Source organism: Gopherus flavomarginatus, chromosome 8 (genome assembly GCF_025201925.1).
Source record: "Gopherus flavomarginatus isolate rGopFla2 chromosome 8, rGopFla2.mat.asm, whole genome shotgun sequence".
Lineage (NCBI taxonomy): Eukaryota > Metazoa > Chordata > Testudines > Testudinidae > Gopherus > Gopherus flavomarginatus.
The window spans coordinates 24,885,263-24,909,799 of NC_066624.1; positions in this window are offsets into that span (position 1 = coordinate 24,885,263).

Here is a 24,537-nt window from a genome sequence, read left to right on the forward strand (position 1 = left end):
TGTATATGATGGAAACCACTTCAGACCAGGGGCTGTGGCAGCACCCCAGTTCCACCATCTATGCCTAATTTACAGGGTTGTTGAACAGAAAAAAGGCTGAATAATAGGTGTGACATTCTGTACCTCAGGAGAACACCCTGCACCCCCATGTTCATCCTTATAATATGATTGTGTGGTATCCAATGCAAAGTTTGTTATGTTGGGTGTCTTCGGAAGGCTCATGATGCACTGAGCATTGTTGTTATAGTAATGTTATAGTGATGTTATAGATTATGAGGCTGAAAATGTGTCCTCATGGCTTAAAGCAAGCTCAGACAAAACTCCAGGTACAGAGGGGCAGTTCATACCTCATCAGGTCATGTATGGGACAAACCCAGCCCGGCCTCACAGGAACAAAGGACATTGGCCTAGGCAGCAACAAAGGATCTGTTGGACTCTTGAGTGAATCACCCCCCTTCCCTTGGTCATTCAGGGACTGAGATGAGGTAATGCTCACCTGACCCTGAAGAGGTGTGCAGTAAAGCCAAGAGGGAAGAAAGAACATGATAAAAGGGAGAGATGTTTACCATGATCTTCCTCTCTCTTCCACTTTCATCTACAGACATCACCACCAAGCGACTGAAGCACTGATCAAAGAGGCGAGCCTGGCTGAAGGGCAACCAACCAGTCTGTGGTGAGAAGCATCTAAGTTTGTAAGGGCACTGAAAGTGTTAAGATCATCTTAGAATGCATTTTGCTTTTATTTCATTTGACCAAATCTGACTTCTTGTGCTCTGACTTATAATCACTTAAAATCTATCTTTGTAGTTGATAAATTTGTTTGTTTATTCTACCTGAAGCAGTGTGTTTGGTTTGAAGCATGTTAGAGACTCTCCTTGGGATAACAAGCGTGGTACATATCAATTTATTTGTATAGGCTTGTAACGTCCAGCGGTCATAACTGGACACTGCAAGCCGGAGGTTCTTAGGCTTGTGTCTGAGACTGGAGATATTGGCTAGTGTCATTGGGTTTCACAATCCAAGCAGTGGCTGGCCAAAAGTGCCCACTCATGTAGCTGGGAGCAGCTCTCATGCCAGAGGCTGCGCGTGAACAGCCCAGGAGTGGGGGTTCTCACAACAGAGGAAGGTAAGACTGGCTCCCAGAGTTGAGGATTGGAGTGGCCTAGCAGACCACCGGTCCAGATAACACCGGGGAACATCACAATAGGTCACCTTCTGAGTTGGCCAAGAGAGTCAGTGTTCCTATCCCATTAGACCATCAATGCAACTTGCTCCCCTCTAAGTCAGGGTCAATGAGTGTTTCATTCATTTCCCCATGGCTGGATTTCCTGCCTCATATGCTTTCTCTCTGTCTTATTCCAAGAGTACACCTATAATTTTTCCAGTCCGTTATCCCTCAGTCCCACTTTGTCTGGAGAGAATTCTAATCTCCTACTGAGTTTCTAACTATATATACTCAGCCATCTGGATGTGGGGAAGGGTGGCTGGAGACTATCTGACGTCTCAGCCAAACACAAGACATCACAGACTGTAGAAGAGATTTTTGTAACATTAATTTTGTTGGCTACAAAGCTCCAGAGAGCATAATTCAGTGCTGAGCTCAGCTGATCACTCCTGTTTAGGGCAGCTCCAACCACAATGATACATGAGACATTTTAGGGACATCAGGGTCCAAACTTGAAAGCACAAATCCCATCTAGCTCATCATACAGGTCCTGTTTCTGCATGATCCCATCTTCCTGCCCTTCACCAGATTAGTTCCTCCCCTGAAACAAACCCGGGGATCTCTTGCACTCACTTCTACCCTTTGCTTCACTCTCCTTCTCCAGTGACTCATTCCCTGTCCTCACCTTCCTGTGCAGTTAGTGGTTCTGTCTGAATTCCCTGTTTTCCTCATTGAGATGAGGGGGCCTAGTTTCTATCCCCATTTCTCCTGCCAACACCCTCCCCATTGTGAAAAATGCATTTCCAACACCTTTCCACATCTCCTTTATCTATGTGAACCCCCTGGCTCTGTCACCCTCTTTCTTCTAATAAGAATGAGTTTAACTACTTTTACATTTCCCTGGAGCTTAGATTCCTATGTCTGTCCTCTCTAGAGCAATGATCTCCACTATGCGGGATGAGACTCAGCACATGGGTTCCCAAGTGGGATCTAATAAATGCTTTAGAGTCCCAGTATCACCTAGTTTAGGTCTATCTTCATCCTTCTGCTCATGCAGCCAAACATCTTGTTTGCATTTCTCGTGCATATATGCCCTGAGATGTTGTTTTAATAATTTCCCTTCTAAAAGATCTTTGTTCTTCTCTTTATCCATTTGCTCAGTTTCCATCAGTTGGCTCGTTGAACAAGATGCTTCCTCTGCTACATGACATGTATGGAAATAACACCATGAAAAGAGGGTGGGGAGACCGTGCAGACTGCGGAGGTGGCTATATGTCTTCCTGCAGCCCATCCTTGTGCGAGCTCAGTGCCATGTGACAGACACTGTGGCCAGCTAGAGTGCCAGAGGATTCATGGAAGTATGAGAATATCCACTTGGGTTTTTTCCCCCCTCTGAGTTATTTCTTGCTTCTTCCTCCTCCTCTTCCTACTCCATCGCTTTCAATCTAACAAAGGCCAAAGAGACTATTTAAAAGTGTGTGTGTGGAAAAAATCCCTCAAATCGATGGAGGAGGGAAGCACTTCTAGTCACAGAAATCATATGGAAGCCAGAGGTTTGAGAGCTAGTTGTGGTTTATGTTACAGGACATAAGTATCCCAGACAGGCTGTCCAATGGGAATTCTCTAGGGCTTACTGGATGAGGGCCTGCAAATGTTAATTTATCTTCCCATTGCCCTATAGCAATTCCAGTCCTTCAGCTCCTGACACATAGCTCTGTCCATGCATTTCAATCCTGACCAATAGCACCCCTAAGCTATCCCACTCATGGGGCTCTCCAGCCAGCTGTACCAATGCCTCTCAGTCCTGGGCTTCCCACACAGCTCTGCCCAGGCCCTTCAGCTTTGAGCTAGAGCTTTCCACCCCATTTCAGTCCTGCAATTCATGTATAACCTAAATAGGTCTGAGATCTTATCTCTCCAGATGTGATGTGATATCATCACTTTGTCAACCGGCATCCTGAGTGGGTTTGTTCTGTCTCTGTTGTAACTATTGAATCTATGCATAAATTAGTAAGTCACCTCCCAGTCAGTTTTCATCTGGTGAGGCGATGTTAGGAGACAGGTGTCTCCCTTTGCAGGGCTGCCTTTTATCATTTGATATGTTCACTTGGTATCTGTGGTGTCTGAGCAAAGTCAAACCAAATAGCAGTGGATTAATTCTAATTCTGCTCTACTGTGGTGCAGCCATTATTGACTCCTCTGCCACTTCTTTGCACTTCTAAAGAAAGCATCAACAAGGGCTTCACAGTCAGGCATTTAATCAAGGCTCTTAGCTCCTCTTCCCGCCTGCCCTCGAGGTGTGTTATGTATTATTATCCCACTTTGACAGTTGGGGAAACTGATGCAGTAAGTTTAAGTGAGTTTTCCAGAGACATACAATGAGTGACTGGCAGAGTCAGCAATAGAACCCAGGAATCCTGACTCCCAGTCTCAGTCTAATCACTAGTTTCTCAATACATTTTCTACTATATTCACTCCAGCCAGAAATCCACCAGCTTTACATCCTCCTACAGAGCACAGAGACACACCACTTAGTGAGCTAAACAGGAACTGCAACACATCATTTATTAAAGGGATGCTGTCAAGGTTGACAAGCCCCCAAATTAAGTACCTTAAAAATTCCATTAGCTCAGGTCCTCCTAGTGCCATGTCCTATCTTGCTTTTGTTTATCACCCTTCACGGTTCTGACTACCTAGCAGCAACTCAGCTGTATCAGAACACTAAAGAGCAACAGGAAAAGAGAATTCACACAGAGCAATAAGCAAGCACAAGGATTTCACTACAGTGGTGCACCGGAACCTAGTAACATCAGCTTGTAAAGTTATGTCCCTGTGGACGAGGGGGTGCCGGGGCTTAACTCTCCCTGGGGAGGAGGGGAGCCACACCAGCCTCGTCTCGTCGTCCGAGGGCCTCTGCCCTCGGGATCGCAGTCCACTCCAGCGGTTCGGACCCTGTGCGCGAGACCGAACAGCTACACAGTTAAATACTAGGGGCCCAGCCCTTGGTTCGGGCGGGTACCGACAAACGCAGTAACAGTTATTAGCTCTGGCCCTTTAAGGCAGGGCAGAGCAGTGGCAAAGTCAATAGGGGGCCCAGCCCGTGGGTCGGGTGGGGCACCAACAAACACAGTTATCAGCTCTGGCCCTTTTGGGGCAGGGCAGAGCAGTGGCAAAGTCAATAGGGGGCCCAGCCCGTGGGTCGGGTGGGGCACCAACAAACACAGTTATCAGCTCTGGCCCTTTTGGGGCAGGGCAGAGCAGTGGCAAAGTCAATAGGGGGCCCAGCCCTTAGTTCGGGCGGGGCCAATAAACACAGTTCAGTTAGCTCTGGCCTTTGGAGCGAGGCAGAGCAGTGGCAAAGTCAATAGGGGGCCCAGCCTTTGGGTCGGGCGGGGCACCAACAAACACAGTTCAGTTAGCTCTGGCATTTGGAGCAGGGCAGAGCAGTGGCAAAGTCAATAGGGGGCCCAGCCCTTGGGTCGGGTGGGGCACCAACAAACACAGTTATCAGCTCTGGCCTTTTGGGGCAGGGCAGAGCAGTGGCAAAGTCAATAGGGGCCCAGACCTTGATTCGGGCGGGAAGAGGGGGAGTCTGCCACTCGGTTACAGGTGGCAGGGGGAACGCAGGCCCACTCACTCCTCTGCGTTCCAGCCTGGGGCCCTAGTAGCGGCTGACGCCGCTAGTGGCGGTCAGTGGGGAGGTCCTGACCGAAACACACTGACATAGGCGCAGGGCCTTCTGCAGCCTGACTGTAGTCAGCTGCCCCGGGCTACTTTCAGCCTCCCCCCTGGTTCCTATCTGGTCCGTCGGGGTGTCCAGTACCATGGGTTCCTCCTAGTCCGGGCAGAGCGGTAGGTCCAGGAATACCTCCGGGACGGCAGACCAGGTCTGGTCTAGCGGCTCCTTGGGGCCGTAGTGGGGACGGGGCGGCTCCGGCAGCTCCTCGTCGTAGCGGCTGCGGGGCAGCTCCCACCTGCCTCTGGCCTCAGCGGCTTCCCGGTGAGGAGGGTCAGCGGGCACGTCTGTTCCTGCGGGCGGTCGGGGCCTGATTGAGGGCTGAGGCCTGGCTTTTATCCTTCCGGATCGCTGCCTGACCCTTTGAGGGGTGGGATTTGCTCCCAGCGGTTCCGCCCTGGGGGGTGATTGACGGGGATCAACCCTCCCTGAGGAGGAGGGGAGCCACACCGCCTCACTACAGTCCCCTACTTCACAAATATAAGCAGCAAAACAGTAGTTTAGATGGAGAAAAAAATTCCCAATAAATTGGTAAATTGGTTTCAGTTTTAAGTTTCCAAGATTCTGAAGATTGCGATCCATACGCCACCATTCCCTTTGAAGATAGTGCATCCTATCCTGAATCCTGAGGCTGAAGTTCCTTGGCACGCTGAGTTTGTTTGCACCACGACATATTCCTAACATAGATGTGCTGAATTTGTTTCAAGCCAAGGTCCGCTGCAGTGGTGCAAATCACGGTATACAGTGGTGCAGCGTGCCTACAGCAGGCACAGCTCTGAGACTGCAGCATCAAAAAGTGTCACCTTTGCTAGCTGATCTTAATAGACCTACCTGTTGGAGACACCTGGCCAGACACACTTGTGAGCGGGGTTGCTACCTCTTCACTCAAATCCAATATGTAGGATGTGAAAAGAATTGCATGTTTAGTTAAGGGATGATGTGGCACTAAAATGTACGAAAGCATGATGACAATGTCCTGTCTGGGGATGCTGCTGCCCCCTTTGTATTATTGGGCTGTTGTGAGGCAAAATGGGATACTATTGGCCCTTAGAAGTAAGAAAGAAAAGGGTCAGAATCCTTTTCAGGGGATTCTGAAGTCCATTTCTATGGTTAGGAGCAGGGTTTAACTCCTTTGGACTGCAAAATGGTGTGGTCAAAATCAAGGCTGGATTTAGGGGCAGATGACCGTGGAGTGCCAGGCTTGGTGGGTGCTGGGCTTGGGAAGCTGTTTTTGTTGTTAGCAACAAAAGGGAAAATAGAACGTTTGAAGTAAAATGTTTCAGGGATTCCCTATGTGGATTAAATTTTCACTAACCTCCTAGAATGTTCTGGACCTTTGTAGAATCCTGTGGAATCTTCCAGACTTTCTGAGAACTACATTTTCCTCAGACCTCCTGGAATGTTGTCAGCCACGCCCTTGAGGGTATATAAGTAGCGAGGTGTTGCCAGTCAGTCAATGAGATATAAAAATGAAGTGAAGTGAGAGCCCAACTGTGGTGTTGGGAATCTTGTTTTATTATGTACACCTCTACCCCGAGATAACGTGACCTGATATAACACACATTTGGATACAACGTGGTAAAACAGTGCTACAGCGGGGAGGGGCTGCACACTCCGGCGAATCAAAGCAAGTTCGATATAACGTGGTTTCACCTGTAATGCGGTAAGATATTGTGTCTCCCGAGGAAAGCGTTATATCGGGGTAGAGGTGTAATTGTGAAAGTGTACCTGTGTTTTAAGACTTGAAGAGTGTAAGTAGCTACTAATAAAGGACACTGTTAATGAGACTGCCAGAGATATCTATCAACTCCCTATCTACACAACAATATAAAAGAAATACTGTTACTTCTTTTGCCATGCTTAACACGTAATGTTTGCGGACTTTCTAAGACTGCAGAACATTGACTTTTGCTCTCCCTAATACTCTCTATTTTCAATACAAATTCAATAAAAAATAAGGTATTCAAAAGGTTAACAAATGGAGAGGGGGGCACCAAAGATATTCCTTGCCTGGGGCACCTTTAGTTTAGGGCTGGCCTACTGTGAAAATAACCTGGAAGCATCACAGCACCTATGAAATAACTGATGGGGTGTAGCCAGTAGATGTCATCTATTGTGTAGCATGCCGCTTTCATTTCTTGGGGGAATATTGTGTTTGGGTCTTTATTAGGCCTTTCATCATCACTTTGCTAGATGTCCCTATGTAACTTCACCTGCAGGGCTGGAGAACATAGTATATGTATTATAATGGCGGGTCTGTTGGAGATATTATGAGAATATTGTGGGTTGCAAGGAAGGGGCAATGGCTAAGCCAATGTGTTCACAGACTTCAAATTGCTACCTATATGCCCTGGAAATAACATGCTTTGATCTGCCATTGACTAAAATTATATAGTTTAGCTGTAGATTTTTGCACTTGCCAATGTGGTATAAAAATCTCTCTCTGTACGGTATATGTCAGAAATACAAACTTTCTATCTGCTGTGAAATGTTCACCCGCTGCACTGCAATTTTCCTGAAGGCTGGTTTAGTAAGTGCTGCTGGAGGAAGCCGTGTGTTTCTCCACTCTGAGCTGCGACCGGGCTGTGCTCACCAGTACTGGAGCTGAGTTCACAGGTGAGGGATGGATTACAAAGGCAAGTGGGCATCCATTCCCACTAGCACAACCCTCTCTCAAAACCCAGAAAGGGAAACCTTGGGGTTCCTCACTTAACTGAAAACAAAACTCTCTCCCAAGCGCTGAGGAGAGAGGCTGCAGATACAGGTGATTTTGCAAAGCAACAGTGACCTGTTAGAAATTATTCTATTCAGGTGTCTCTCTTCCTTTCTATTTTCATCACCTCCGACAGTTTCATACAGGAGATTGATCCTTTAACTCCCACTGCTCTGCTGCTTGTACCCCACCCTACATCTCTCAGGGTCACATCACTCTAGGGAGTTCTGGAAATGACAGTGATGTCCCAAATGGAGGAAGGAGTGCAGCTAAGAGCGATCCCATTCAGATTAAGTAACCAGCCTGACATTTTTCGCCAAAGCTCAAGCTAAATCCACCCCTAGATGATAGCAAAAATACCAAGCAGAGGCAGCAACCTGGATGCACTGTGGAAACAGGGCTGCACAGTGGTTTTTGGAAGCCAAGGGCAAAATCTGAAAATGAGCCCTTCCCCTCGTCCTCCTCAACCCTGAACCTCTGACCTCGAGGGGTAGGAGGTGGGAGAGCAAGTCCTCCCTGCACTCACCCCACAGCAGCAACTCCTGTCCTGTTGCAGGCAGTGCGACCTGGCACATGGGGTCACCGCACTGGCTGTGAGTGCAGAGGGGCAGCTGGCTCAAATGTAAGTGAATGGCATTGCAACATGGCATTGCAACCCTGTGTGCAAGGTCACCACACCATTCACTCAAATTCCATGGGTTTGGAGGCCCTCTCCAATGCAGGGGCCTGGGGCAAATTGCCACACACACCCCCGGACTCCTTCTGGATGGCTCTTCCTGGGAATATTGTAAATGTCACCTGAAGGTTTATTCTCATATGATTCTCAACTTGATTTCCAGACCAGGAAGAACTGGATGCATTGCGAGGATCAACTGAATTTTGGATGCTTTTCTAAAACATTGTTTATTTTTAAAACAAATTTCACCTGTTCTCACTCTCTAAATGCAAGGACAGTGGTAGATCTAAATACAGATCACATTAGTAATCCAAATGAGTATCATGTAAAAAAGCCTTAATCCCCCATTGACAGAACTACCTGGCCCATTAAAATCCTCCTTCCTCAACTCTCCCTCTCTGAAGAAGCATGAGGGACTGCATGGGTCCTGTAAGGAAGGTCCTATTCCTGGACAGTCGGTATATTGGGTTTTATGGGCCCAAGATGGTAGTTAGATGCAAATCTGAGTAGGCACCATGAGGAATGCTCATTCCCCATCCCCTGGATTTTGAAATCTAGGGATCAGAGCTGTGTGATTAACTCCTAATAAGTCATCTGTTTGTCAACCTTCTGGCTGAGAAATTCTCACATGTATTGGTTATTCAAATTCTTCTAAAATGAGCCCCCTGATTTTGTGAAAGGTACCTGATCAAATGTTTCTGGCCAAGTTTTCATCTTAATGAAGTGCCTGCTGACTTTAATGGGCATCAATGGGTTCAGGATTTGGCCCTTAGAGACTAGGGCCATATTCTGCTTTAGGTATGGCAGAAGTCAAACTAAGAGCAGAATTTGACTCAAATCCTAGCCATGGCACAGGTTCAGCACAGAGAGCAACTTTGCAAACTTTTGCCTAAACACTTTGTTGCCAGCCAGTGTGCCTCTGCCTTAACCTGGAGAAGACCATCTCTAGGGCTGAGACTGGAGTTCAGTCTCCATGACCTACTAAGCAATTAAAATATCTCCTGAGGCTGCCAATTTGCAGTTGTTGTTTTTCATATGGACACCTATCATTAAGACCTGGACTGAGACTCACAACATGACTCATCTAACACCCATCCAGTGGGAACGTCTTCAGTTGACTAGATGCACTGCATGAAGAGCAGAAAGGCTTATCCACAAACGTTCACTAAACCCCCATTCGTTCTCCTGAGAAAACCAGGTTTTGTTTGCATGGGTATTTGAGTGTGATATTTGCACAGTTGTGGCTATTTGTGCACAAACGAGTGTATGTGCGCAAGCAGGAATGTATTGCTCACCCGACCAGTCAACCCATACACGCAATTACTTGGTGTAATATGTTGAGGAAATTGAATGCAAAATTGATTAGCTAGCAAATACATTTGGGTCATATCCTTCCTTCTCTCTCAGGCAGGAATGGACCCAGCTATTTTTAAGTCCAGCATCCATATATGAGGCCAGCTATAATGCTTTTTCTTGTACAAAAGAAACAGGAGAAATGCTGTATGTCCGAGACCTGCCTATTCCCTGTATCTCGCTCCCCAGCTTCTCTCTGGCATACTTAAGGCCAAAATGCTTTATCTCAAGGCACTGCTCTTGCTTATAAAGTTCACATCAGCCAATCAAGAAACAGAAGCTAAACCATGTGACTTCAGTGGCCAGTCACACAAACCGAATTCCAGATGTGAAATATTTGAAGGAGACCCTCTCTAGAATAGTTTGTGAAACTGTGACAAGGTGCTGGCTAGGAAACCCTGAACATGAGAACCCTAGACAACAGAGCTTGGAGGGGGTAGAAAGAGGGAAAGGAGGTGCGGGGGACATGGCCAGCCCAAGCCCCTTAGAGGGACAAAAGGGGCAACTGGAGCTCCCCACAATGCAGCTCCCAGGAGAAGAAATGGGGACCCCACTTGGTGGCCTGGGAGAACCTGAGGCCTGGGGTGTCCAGCAAGAGGTCGGGATTGGTCTCGACCCCCTACTGAAAGAGGAGGGGATAAAGGAGAAGGGATGCCCACAGGGGTGTGATTGGTATGAGGACCTGCGATGGCAGCAGAGCTATGGGGATATCACCCCCCAACCAGTACTTTTTGTGGGCGGGGGATGAAGGAACCTCCAGGAGATGATGCCGATAATAGCCCGAAAGAGGGGGAGGGCTTTCCTGGACGAACCCCACCGGATGGGGGGTGGAGAGGCCGAGGAAGGACAAACCTAGTGGTTTTTAAGCGGGGAGGTGTGTAACAGAGTGCTGGCTAGGAAACCCCCAGCCCTTTGTCACGCCAGCTCCAATCACAAAAGGGGAATTGGAGCTGACTGAGTAAGCCCAGCCCTAAGTGACAAAAAGGGAAGAGCTGCCAGCCTTGTTAGCCAGCCAAGGGCTACATAAATGTTGGCAGGAAGAAAGCCAGAGGGAGAGGAAAGGGAGGAGCCGGGGAGTTAGAGGCTGATCTTCCCTGCTGGCTGCAGAAGCTAGCAGTCCCTGAGGCTGTGAGCCTGATGCTATCTGTAGCTACAAGGTGGTGGGAACTTGTACTGTCAATAAAGAGCATGGGTGATTGCACCAAAGTACAGGTCTCTGGCTGGTTTGTGGGCGAAGAAGGGGCTACAGATAGAGCAGCCCATCTGTGCCCTGTTACAGAAACTCACTGACCCAAATATTTTGATTCAGAACTATTCATTGGGCAATTAGGAACAATAAACAAATGAAATGGTGAAAATCAAATGAATACATTATTTGCAACTAATAATCAGATGAGCTCTAGTTACTAGTACTGTTGGGCTCAATTCAAAGCGGTGGTGAGTGCCTCCTGCAAGGTGCTGAGCACTATTTGTTTACACTGGGGTCAGCTGGAGTTGAGGTCACTCAGCTACTCTGATGATGGTGCTAGTTTTAGAACCCTGCCTGCAAGGCACAGATACTACCCATGCTTATGAATACATTAGAGAGAGGGGAAAGAGGAATAGAAAACCTGTGTTAACCCAAGTCCATTACTCCTGTTGCTTATGCCTATATAACTTAGGGCAACTTGTATTTTTGGACAAAAAGAGGCTGCAGGCTCCAGTGTTCGAGCTGATCCGATGGAACTATTTGTGCCTGGGATTATTGCCTCCTCTCTTGGAAATGATGGCTTCTGACAAGCTCGCTGCATGAACAAAGCAATGTGAAATTGACCTCATCACCACCAATCATATCAGATTGTTTAGTACAGTGGGAATGTTTAGCCTGACGATGACCTAGTTAGTTCCTTAAAGGAACAGTATTCCCTGCTATGGGAAGATGGCAAGGGGCAGAGGTTGAGGGGAGGGGGAGAGGGAGAGATGAGGAAATGAAAGAAGCAAGACATTATAAAATATAATTGCCCCAAATTGTTTCTTTAGAACTTGTCACTTGACCTTTAGCTCCAAAAGGTTTCTTGGTGTGTCACAGACCCATGGGAATTGGCACTGGGGAGGGCCGGATGCTCTTGAAACTCACAGAGAAGTCTGAGAATTTTAAACCTGTACACCCAAGAATCTCTCAGAGGGGGCGAGGGAGTTGCGTGATTTTAAAAAGGATCAGATGAGATGCCACGAGGGGGTTGGTGTAAAGGTTAGGAATATCCTCTGCCTAGCAAAGAGGAATGTGTGATGTCTTTGTCCATAAGCTAAGTCCCTTAGTCCTGAAGGTTTTTCAGGTGCTCAGAGCTAGCCAGACCAGAAACTTGGGGGGCTGACTCAGATTCATCCTTTGAGAATGGCTTTTGCAGAATGCTGCTCCCCTACAATGTAGTAATGTGATCGCAGTGTGCATACATGGTGGAGTAGCTAGTACGGGCCAGAAGGGGCCAATGCCTTCCTAGCTCTAATCACAGAGCCACAGCACCTCTTGAAGGATTCATGCCCCCCTGAGAGCTACAGCCAACCAATCCTGTCACTCCATTCACTGAGCATTCCAAAGGGATGATGGATCCCCTGGAACAGAAGAGGTTTTGTGACAATAGCTCATTCTTTTGGTTTGTACCAGAGAAGGGTTTAGTTTGGCAACAATGGTCTATTACACTTGGATTGCACCAGAGAGACCGTGGGTATTAATTGTGCATTCCAGTGACGCTGCATCCAAAGTATCTTGGAGTATGTCTACATGGCAAAAACCCCACGGTGGCAGCAAGTCTCAGTGTCCAGGTTTGCTTCATGGTACTAAAAAGAGCAGTGTAGACATTTGGGCTCAAGCTGGAACTCAGGCTCTGAAGCTTGGGGACAGGGGTGGGTTTCAGAGCCTGACTGTAGAATGAACCACAACATTCTTCCTTCACCTCTCCTTCCCATGTAGTTTCTATTAAACTTAATATATTTTAGTTCTTAATAAAAAGCAGTTGTTATTTTTTCCAGTTCACCTCCAGAGTGTTATGAACAATTATATCAAGCACAACATAAGCTAAATAACAAGAAGAACCATGTATTTGCTGTTTATAATTATTAGTCATATTTAGTATGGTACCAATCGAGCTAATCAAGCATGGGGCCCTATCATGATAGGCACTGTACGAACACAGAATAATAGTCAGACCCTGCTGTGAAGAGTTTACGCTCTAAATATGAAATGTAAATCTTGCTCCAATAAAATTTCCTTACTATATTAGAAGATTCTTCTTCCCTTTCAGGCATTGGAATAGACTAACTTTTCACTGTGATTCTCACAGCCTCAGCACTAGGTCTGAATGAAAAACTGGAATTATTTTCTGCAAAAATGTCACATGAAATGAAAAATCTCATTTTGTTTGATTTGTGTGTTTGGATTTTTTCTGAATTCTCAAACAATAAAACACAAATACACTGTTTAGAACTGAATTGAACTGAAACATTTTTCTTTCAAAATGGAGTTGAAATGATTTTTTAAAAAATATTTTTTTTGTTTTATTTTCCTCTCTTCTCTCTGTTTTTCTTTAAAGGAAAAAAAAACCAAAACAATTTTTTTTGTTTTGAGTCCACTCAATTAGAGCTGAAATTATTTGTTGTTAGAATCTTTCCATAGAAATATCATAAAGTTTCAACAAAAAATGTTCATATAATATGAAAAGCCATTTTTTTCATCAAAAAGCCCTCTCTGATTAAATTTTTTCAACGACTTGTAAGGAGCACACAGGGCTTTTCTGAGACAAATACAGGAAGGGGACGGGGGACTTTCTTCTAACAATGTAAAGAAATCTCCATCACTGAAACAGAGGACACCCCCCAAATCCAATGGAACACATCATCTTTCTCAGGGTGCTCCAGATGGCCGAGGATATATTGGGTTAATGGTAACTACTCTCACTATGGCAGGCAATAGCCAAATATTTCTAAAATTATCTGTTGTTAAAACCAAACCAGATTTGCCACAGGGTGCCCAGTTTTGCATTCTATTTTTTTTCCTGGAGGGGGTTGGATGGGATTAAAAAAATTTAAATCCGCTCACTGATCAACCCTGTACTCTGAACTCCCCAACACACTTAAACAGGCTTTCTTTAGCCACCATTTCTGTCCTCTCTTCTCCTTGCTAACCTGCTCAGAGATGTCAGTTTTGTGCTGTGTTGCTTGCCTAAAAAGACACAAGCTCCCTGTTGCATGGAATTCAGTTTTGTTTATGGTTAGGGCTGTCAAGCAATTAAAAACATTAATTACGATTAATCACGCTGTTAAACAATAATAGAATACTATTTATTTAAATATTTTTGGATGTTATCTACATTTTCAAATACACTGATTTCAGTTACAACACAGAATACAAAGTGTGCAGTGCTCACTTTATTTTTTATTACAAATATTTGCACTGTAAAAAACAAAAGAAATAGCATATTTCAATTCACCTCATACAAGTACTGTAGTGCAATCTTTTTATAATGAAAGTTGAACTTACAAATGTAGAATTATGTACAAAAAATAACTGCATTCAAAAATAAAACAATGTAAAACTTTACAGCATACAAGTCCACTCAGTCCTACTTCAGCCAGTCGCTCAGACAAACAAGTTTGGTTACAATTTGCAGGAGATAATGCTGCCCATTTGTTTACAATGTCACTTGAAAGTGAGACCAGGCGTTCTCATGGCACTGTTGTAGCTGGCATCGCAAGATATTTACTTGCCAGATGTGCTAAAGATTCATATGTCTCTTCATGCTTCAACCACCATTCCAGAATATGTGCATTCTGCCTGATAAAGATCCAAACGAGAGCGGACCAACATATGTTCATTTTCATCATCTGAGTCAGATATCACCAGCAGAAGGCTGATTTTCTTTTTTGGTGGTTCAGATTCTGTAGTTTCCGCATCGGAGTTTTGCTCTTTTAAGACATCTGAAAGCATGCTTCACACCTCATCCCTCTCAGATTTTGGAAGGCACTTCAGATTCTTAAACCTTGGGTCAAGGGCTGTTTCTATCCTTAGAAATCTCACATCTTCTTTGCATTTTGTTAAATCTGCTGTGAAAGTGTTCTTAAAACCAACATATGCTGGGTCATCATCCAAGAATGCTATAACATGAAATATATGGCAGAATGCAGATTAAACAGAACAGGAGACATACAGTTCTCCCCCTAAGGAGTTCAGTCACAAATTTAATTAACGTTTCGTTTTTTTAACTAGCCTCATCAGCATGGAAGCATGTCCTTTGGAATGGTGGCTGAAGTATGAATACAGTAATATAAAGTGAGCACTATACACTTTGTGTTCTGTGTTGTAATAGAAATCAATATTTTTGAAAATGTAGAAAAACATTCAAAAATAGTTAATACATTTTAATTGGTATTCTATTGTTTAACAGTGTGATTAATTGTGATCAATTTTTTTAATCACAGTTAACTGCGATTAATCAACAGCCCTATTTATAATCATTGTACTTCATATTATCATTTTAGCGATTGTCCTATTAGAGTTCATTTTGTATCAACTGTTTTAAAACTAAAAGAGTTAATTAAATATAAAAAGGAAACAAAGTACTGCTAGGATTTTAAAACAAGTCACCTGTTCCCCATTTGCCTGGTAGTGAATCCCCAAAACCAGAGTGTTTAAAATATAGATAGGCAAGACTACCATGATATATATAAAAGCAACAGGAAATGGCAAGGATTAGTGCTAAAAAGAAACTAGGATTAAATTTTTAATTTTTTTTTACAAAACTGGAAAGCCAAGAGACAAACTAGGCATAAAAAAAGAAAATGGCAAACGCCAAAAATAATTGAAAAAGTCTAATTAAAATTTAGAAAAACCAAAGTGCAAAAGGAAAATGCTAGGGTTAATTATAAACAATGTAGAAAAACATTCTCTATATACACACAAAGTATATATATACAATTAGGCAAAGGAATAATAAATAATTGTATACACACACAAGGAAATAACCAGCCATGAATCTATATTCACGCTGAGCACTTTGCTTGTCTGTTGTACCCTACTCGCTCTCCCTTCCTTTACTGGTCTGTTTAAACCCTGATCCTGTCATTGGTCACATTAGTGTGGATCCCTCCTCTCATATGGAGCCCTACTGACTTCAAAGGGGGTCTGTGAGCAGGGCCGGTGCAACCATTTAGGCAACCTAGGCGGTCACCTAGGGTGCTGGCATTTGGGGGGCGCCATTTTCTTCAGCAGCGACCTCGGCGGCTGGATCTTCAGCCCCCCCAGTTGCCGCCAGCATTTAGGCAGAGGGAGCTGGGGCAGGGGAGCACAGGAAGGGCCGCCTGCAGCAAGTAAAGGGGGGCAGCACACAAGGGAACTCCCTGCCCCAGCTCACCCCTGCCCTCCTCCTCGCCGAGCACAACGTGGCCACTTCACTTCTCCCACCTCCCAGGCTTGTGGTGCCAATCAGCTTAGGCGCCGCAAGCCTGGGAGGCGGGAGAAGTGAAGCGGCCGCAGCATGCTTGGTGTGCTAGTGCACGGAGCTGTGGTTAGCTGGGGCGGAGGGAAGGGTGCCTCAGGGCAGAGGGGGGGAGCTGCCGCGGAGGGGGTACCTCAGGGTGAGGGTGCGGGGAGGGGAGGGCGCAAGGTGGATGTTTCATCTAGGGCACGAAACATCCTTGCACTGGCCCTGTCTGTGAGGGCACAAGGGTCTGCCTGTGCCAATGTGATCACAGATCTGATGTGTTAGAGGCAGGAATCATGTTTTGCTATGTGCTTGTGCAATACCCAGCACAATGGAGCCCTGATCCTGATTAGAATCGTTGGCTGCTACAGCAAAATAAATAATAAGGAAGTGCTAAGCATGCTGGGAAAGGGCAAATCTATTCTTATATAGCTATAGTTCTGATCTGCCTCCTCTCTCTGCCTGCCCGACCCTGGTTACCTTTCCCCTGCTAATGCAAGCCTATACCGACATCATTGCTGCAACATACTTTTGTAACTCTGCTTATTACCGCTACATTTCCCTGATGCTTTAATTTCTTCCCCGTCTCTCTTCATTACACTCAAGGACTGTGCTTCTCCCAGCGGGGAAACGGATCCTTGCAAATATTAACAGCCATTTACATGGAACAAATGCCTCAGAGTTCACGTTGCTGACATGATCTCAGTCTGTGGCACCGAGGTTAAATGTACACAGAGACTAAAGGAAGGGGAGATGGCCTTGTTTCTGGTCTCCTTTCCATGTTGGAAGCTCCTGTTTTCTCAGCAGAAAAACTGCAATGAATCAGAAAACCAACATCTCAGAACCACCAGGCTTGGAGGTTTGGAGGCTGGTGGTAGTGGCCATCTTGATGATGTGAAGGAACGACATGCTTGACTCCAGCAGTGCACAGCGGGGGCCTTGTGTGTTTGAGATGTGAAAGCAGCCTCCCTGCAAGCTGCAATAGAGGCTTAACAAACAGAGGGAAAAAGTTACTGTGTAAACATGGAAAGTCATTACTTAAACATGAAGAGTTCTTCTTGTGATGTTCAGCCAGAATCCCAGCTGGATGGAGACACGTTTACACTAAGGATGGGAGGAACAGCTGGGATAAAATAAGGACTGATCCGACCCTTCATCCAGAGCTTAAGATGGATCCTAAATGTCTTCAGAGCTTCACAACATTGCACTTCAATAGTCCTGTCTGTTAGTTTGAAATGTTACCCTGAGCTGCTGCTTGGCTCAGTTTCTCCTGGGGTTGAAGAACAAATTTATGTGTGGTGACACAGCCTATACTGGAGAGATTCCCAATCTCAAGAGGTTCAGATGTGCTTCAGCACATATGCCAACTTTTGGCATCCTCTCCGAAGCATCCAGAGCCTGCAAACATTCAGAGGTTCAACTCTCACTAGCCTCCAGTTTCTGATGTCACATATAATGTCACCTTTATCATTATTTATTCTATGTATTGCCATAGTGACTAGGAGCCCTTGTTGGAGACCAGGACCTATCATGCTAGGTGTTGTACAAACACAGACCAAAGAGATGGCCTCTGCCCCAAGGTGTTTACAATCTAAGATGAGACGACACAACAGGTATATGCAGACAAATGGAAAGGGCTACACAAAGAAACAATGAGCCACTTCTCAGTAAGCTGGCAACTGCCAGCACAGATGCCCTCTGTGGAAATACAATCTTTGTTAATTTCAAACACACATCACAGATTACAGCTGGTCACTTTCAGAAGTTTTTCATCAGACAATGCAGCTTTGTCAAGACCAGAACATTTCACAGGAATATGTTCATTCTGACAAAATTTCTGACAGGGAAAATGTCAATATGAAATTTATACTTTCTCATTTTTTTCTGATAAGGTAAAAAATTTTCATTTCCACATTATTGTTCTGATTAATTTCATGTTTACTATCATATTAAATATTAATTGTAGTATGAATTATATTATCATTGTCTAGGTATTATATATTAACTAGATAATATTATAATTCTATATTTAATATTATATAATTATGTTTAGACATTATTGACATGTAAGGTTTTTACCTTATCGAAATGATATGATTTGACATTACTGAAACAAAACTTTTCAATGGTTCCAAATTGAAATTTTTCAGAATTTTCATTTTATGGGAAATTTTAGCATTTTGTTCCATTTGGAACAAAGAGAAATTTTGACATGTCGAATTTCCCATGAACAGAAATACCACTTTCTGACCAACTCTCTCACAGGTTATATACTTGCCTCTGCCCCTGTAAAATCAGCCTGCTGGGCTTACTGAGATAAGTGCAGCCTTTCCCCTTTAACCAAGGCAGGAAACATGGTTCAGGACCCCACTTAAATCCCTTTTGACCTTTAAAAATGCTTCCTCACAAATTAACTCTTTCAGAGACAATATAACTGGGTTTCTTCCTAATCAGCAGGTTCTTCAATATATGAGACTGTAGGGCCTCATTGTTATGAGGACAGGGTGACCAGACATCCGGATAAAATTGGGACCATCCCAAAATTTAGGTGTTTGTCCCGCATCCCGACCGATCTTTGGTCGGGAAGCAATTTGTCCTGATATTTCGCTCTTCCGAAAGCACTGGTTTTCCTTTTTTTTTTTTGCTCTGCCGGCAGACCCTCCCCACCCCAATGTGTCCCGATATTTTCTTCCTCTCATCTGGTCACCCTATATAAAGATTATATTAATGTACATCCTAACCTTTAAGGAAGATACCGTAGGCTCTTTCCTTCTCTCTCCACCACGTGCAGTCTCTTGGGGGAACACCCAGTCACTTGATATTGAGATATTATTATTTAGCTCAGCTAAAACAGACCAAAAAATCAGCTGGAGATTTATTTAAAGGGACTCATACAGTCTCTTAAGCCCATTTTGGTCTTCCTTAAATTTGTGCTGATGTAGAGGGAAACTGTTCTCCCAATTTTAGCTACTTCATCATTAATTATTATCATAACTAAGGTGCTGCTTATCCTCCATATTTATTTTTTTATTCCTCTCCATGTAATCTAGGCATCTGTATGTAAGGCCCTGATCTTGCAAGTAACTGCGCAGATGTACTTCTTGCATATGAAGAATGACTTGTAGGATCAGGACCCAAATACTTATCTTGCTGCCCATCACCTTACTATCTGAGTGCCACCGTGCATAGAGAGGAAACCCCTCCACAACAGTAACCATTGTGGCGTGCTGTGTGCGGCGTTAGCACATGCATGCGCACACACACCCTTCTCCTTGTGATGCAGACCCATCAGTTTTATTCTGTTTATAATGCAACACACATACCTGGTACTGTACAAATAAATAAAATACTAACCCCACTCCCACCCACACTGAGAAGCCAGGTGGGACCCCTCTCTGCTTGCTGTGCTGTTTGCCCCAAATTATTATTGTGCACATTTTAAAGGCTCTGATGACCAATAGAGAATTAAAAATACACAAACAAACAAACCCCCTCAAATTGACTTTTCTTTAAAAATTGCATTGGCTCTTTAAAAAAAATTTATGCTTGAACACATTGGTTCCAAATTCAGGTCACTTTCTTCAACCCTGATACCCAGCAGGGAGGGCGCAATCTCTGGCAGCGGTTTGGTCAGCCCCAGAGGGGAAGAAAGAAGAACCTCACAACACTGATCTCTAGCAACCTCTTCTGGTGACTTGGGAACACTGTTGCTGCACTCTGTGTCCCACTGAGGAAGATAGGAAGGATGGGTTAGCATGCCATGAAACTTAGAGTGGGCAAGGTCCAGAGGGAAAAATGAGGGGTATCCAAAAGGCCACCCCCTTTAAAAAGAAAGGAGGAGGGAGGGGTTAAATCAGATGAGACATTTATAGATCCCATGAGTTTTTTAAATGCTAAGTTTCTGATGATCAAGTGCCTGAGTGCTCCTTTGTAAACTTTCTGATTTCAGCAAACAGAACCTGAACTCAAGTGAAACCAGAAGTGTCTCTGCCAGCCACTGAGTTTGCAGGGCAAAGCATCTCACTGACCCCTCTTCCTTTGTCTTCCTTTCTGTTGACTCAGGGCATTTTTACATCCCCATTGACAACGTGTTTGGGACGTTCAGACATTACAGTGACAGTGGCATTTCTATGACCTGAAACCAAAGACTCTGTTGTTGCGGGCTTTGAAGACATTAGCTGTCCACAATCATGAGTTAGAATTTATCAGGCTTTTAAAAAACACATGATGAGAACAACTAGTGACAAAGTGTTTTTACAGAGAGTGATCTGGCCTGGCAGTGTTTATCTCTCCTAGCCCTTGAAATTTGCAATATTCATTAGGAGTTGGGGAAAATGTGCTTCCTTTGGAACAATGCAAATTCTTAAAGAGAACCTTTCTCACTTGTAAGCCCTGGAGTGGTGATTCTGGCAGTGGGGATGGCAGTGTGTTGGGAAGCAATTAAAAATGTTCTAGCCCATTAATGGCCTAATTCATTAGATATTGTTGTTATTTGGAATGGGGCGCTTTGTGGTGGAGGCAATAGAATGGGATGAAAGCATTCAAAAAAGGACAGAAGTGGCACAAAATACTACTTAACAAATAAATAACACAAGAAGGAGAAGTAGGTTTTCTTTTTTTTTTTGCTTCTTAAAGGAGCCCTCCACCTATCTTGCTTGGTATAGAGAAGTCTGAAAGTTCACGATTCCCTGCAAAGGGCTTGTCATCAGGAATAAATAGTAAAATATATTTGACAATAAAGTGTTTAATTGCAATCAGGGTGTCAAAGAGCCTGATAGTGGCTGCAGCCATCTTGGTGAAGTTGACATGATTGGTGTATGCCAGGGGATGACTGGCAGTGAGTAGGAAGCCCAGTAGCAGAAAGCATTAACCAGATTCCAACTGACTTTGATAAAGGTTTATAGCTAGATGATTAACTATAATGTTAAGGACCTTACATGTAGCTTCAAATTGGAGGATGTTTGAAGAACTTTATTGTTATATCCTTGGGGGCAGCCAGTTTAGGAAGAAATCTCTTGAGGTCAGACAGCAGACAGCTAACAAAACTACCATTTATTTACAGACATAGAGCTTGCCTAACCGGCCGAAGCTGGTTGGGCTATCCCCATATAAACTAACTCAGTTGCCATAGGAACAAAAACCATGACAACTAAATACACAACATTTATAAATTAGAAACAGCAATAACTACCCTGTCCCCAACCACTTCTGGGGTGGAACACAGCAGATAATTAATAGTGCACAGCAACGCCAGTCAACAGTCCAGGCAGAGAATGAAGAATCCCATGTCCAACTGAAGTCACAAAGGTGATTTTAGGATACAAACTGCAATGAGTTTGAATTTGGCCATAACCCCGTGAAAGGGCACAGTTGCGATTAAGGCATTGGACCAGGACTCCAGAGCGAAGTTCTATTAACAGCTCTGCCACAGACTTCCTGCGTGCTTTTGGGCAGGTCACTTAGGCCCAGATCCACAGAAGTATTTGGACTCCTAAGTTCCACTGATTTCAGTGGAGCCTAAATACCTTTGAGGATCTGGGCCTTAATCACTCTGCTGCAGTTCCCATCTGGAAGATAGGGATCCTGATACTGTCTTTGTATCTATTGAGATTGCAAACTCTTGGGAACAAGGTTTGTCTCTGATATGTGCACATACCATGGCTAGCACAATGTGGTGCTGATCTTGGGCACAACCTCTAGTGTTAACTACCACCATCAGTCGAACGCCCCCTCGTTCTCACAAAGAGTGCCATGGGATCTTTCATAACCACAAGTGGTAGGAAGGACCATGGCTTTACAGCTCATCTTCTCATATGCAAGGCGCACTTCCTTAAGGATAGCACAGCTAAAAACACCCAAGGGAACCAGTTCAGTAATGAGTCAGAGAGCAGACTTCCACTTACTAAATGAATATCAACTCCTACAACAACTAGTCCCGTGAGGTCTCCCATTCAAATGTTCACCAACCCTAACTCTGTTTAGCTTGGGGGTACCAAACATAATAACAAGTTAAGGTGGTATACATGCAGGCCTGTATTAAATATTTCACAAGGGTTTAGCTTTTTAACATGAAAGTTATTTTTTGTATTGCTGAGCTAGTAGGATCACAACCAGATGGAAACTAGTTTTGATTCTCTGACATTAGGGCTGCTCTGTGTCACGCACAACATCACTTTGCAGCAAGACGGAGGCCACCGGACTCCAAAATGCCATGAAGCATTATTACCAAAGAATGGACATTGCGCAGTTGACTCCTGATGAGACAAGCTGTTTAGCATGGGAACGTTCAGACCCAGCCACACTGAGCAAGTTTTGGGGGCGTTTCCTTATAGGGAAATTTCCTACAAATGAAACTATTGAGGAGTTTAGCTGTCAGCCAATCAGACTGGCCTCCTTCCTTCCACACGGCTCACTCCCACCAGCCCAGGGTGCTTGTGCAGATGAGTGTCTTAGCCTCTGCCAACATTCTGGAGGATGTGGGTGGTAGGATTTTTGCAGAGAAGCTCTCCTCCCACTCCCCCCCATTGCTTGCCTCTACACCCTGCTACCAGATGTTTGATTTTCATCTTTTATATACACATATATGTATATTTGTTGGTTTGACCTTGGCTTTCCCCTCAGCCTCTGCAGAAGGCTTGGCAGATGTGACTTCCATTTCCATAATGAGTGTCAAAAAGAATGAACCAGAAAAGGCTGAGAAAACTTTTCATCAAAATGACCTTCTCTCCTGCTGAGGCATACAAAGCCTTTTTGCGTTTTCCAGCCCATGCTTAGGGAGTTTTATGATTCAAACAGCTGCATTATCCAGCTGCACCCTTCCTCCGATGCAAGGAATGACTCCTGATTTTAACTTCCCTGCCATTCTGCTCAGCCTTCCTGGCAAGATTCCAGCATGGGGCAAAGAACCAAAATACAGGACATGAAAAACAACAACATCTGAGTGAGGAGTTGGGAAGGTGGTGGTGGCACTGGGGGGTATTTAGGAGGGAAGGGTCCATTTTCCATCACCTTCATTTCCTGATGTCAGTTGTTTGTAATAATGAACAGTGTGAAAGGCCACTGTAGGTCTGTGCCAAGCAAATGTTACTTTGGTTCTTAAACCAGAGATTTGATTCTGTCAGTCGGTGAGTATCTTAATCACTATTTTGGAATCAGTAATGTCTGGTCTGCACTACAGAGCTATATCGGTACAATGACATCTCTCAGGGGTGTGAAAAATCCACATTCCTGAGCACCGTAGTTATATTGACCTAGAAGCTGCCTGTGTCAGTGGGAGGGCTTCTACTGCCGACATAGCTATCACCTCTTGGGGAGGTGGATTAACTATGCCAACAGGTGCAGCTGTGCCAGTGCAGCGATTTAAGTGTAGCCCTGCCCTCAGAGCACAATAAAGACATTAGCTCATAACTCCACTGACAGTATAATGGCCACCATTCAAAATGTCCGCTTTTCAGATGGGGAAACAGAGACAGAATAGTGCTGTGATTTGCCCCAGGGCATGCAACAAGCCAGCAGCAGATTCACAATTATATCTCAGAAGTTCCTGATTTCCAACCCATGGCTCATGCCTCTATACCAAGCTGCCTCTTGTAAATGTTTTATCTAATGGAATTTCTGCTGCCACCCCATCACTCCTCGACCCCCTCCATACAGGAGTGCAACCTTCCATCCTCCATAGCAGATTATGCCGTCCTGAATGGTCTTGGTGGGCTCCTGGAATGAGCTCCAATACCTGTCGGCAACTCTTGTGTGGTTCTCTCTGGGACCTCTTTTCCATTTGGTCATGTACAATATACAACCTGTGTTGCACGATGGGCCAGTGGCTCCATCTCAGGTGACATTCCTGTCTTTTACACGGCCACTCTCCTTTGCTTATCAGTGACATTTCTCCTTGTTCAAGCATTCCCATAGACAGCCGCCGATAGGGGGTGAAGAAAGCCCTGTCTGGAATGACACACATACTGGCACTCAGGTGAGGCTGAAAATTGCTGCCGATGAAACCTGAAGAAAGGAATCCCAAAAAGAACAGTGGACTTGTTAATGTGTTTGATACCATGCACTGCATACACTCACACTATGCTATCTCTAGAGGGAAAGGGAATTGGTCTCAACTTGGTTGATCTCCATAATAGTTAATATACTGTATGTGGTTGAACACTAGTGATTTTGATAAGCGAGCTACAGAATCACTTTCCCTTTCCTCTCCAGACTCTTGGCCAACTGCTCTGCTTCCCTAACCTTCACTTTACCTTTGTAGTTCTATGCCTGCCTACTCCCCCGTCTTTTAACTCTGCCACTTTGAACCTTGGCACCACCTCTGCCCCCTCCCCTGGACTTTCCACAATGATGTGTTTTGCAACCTTCTCTCCCCCTGTTTACCTGGAACCCCCTCTCTGAGCATCTTGGAATTTCCTCTCCCTTTCCTTGCTGCTTTACCTC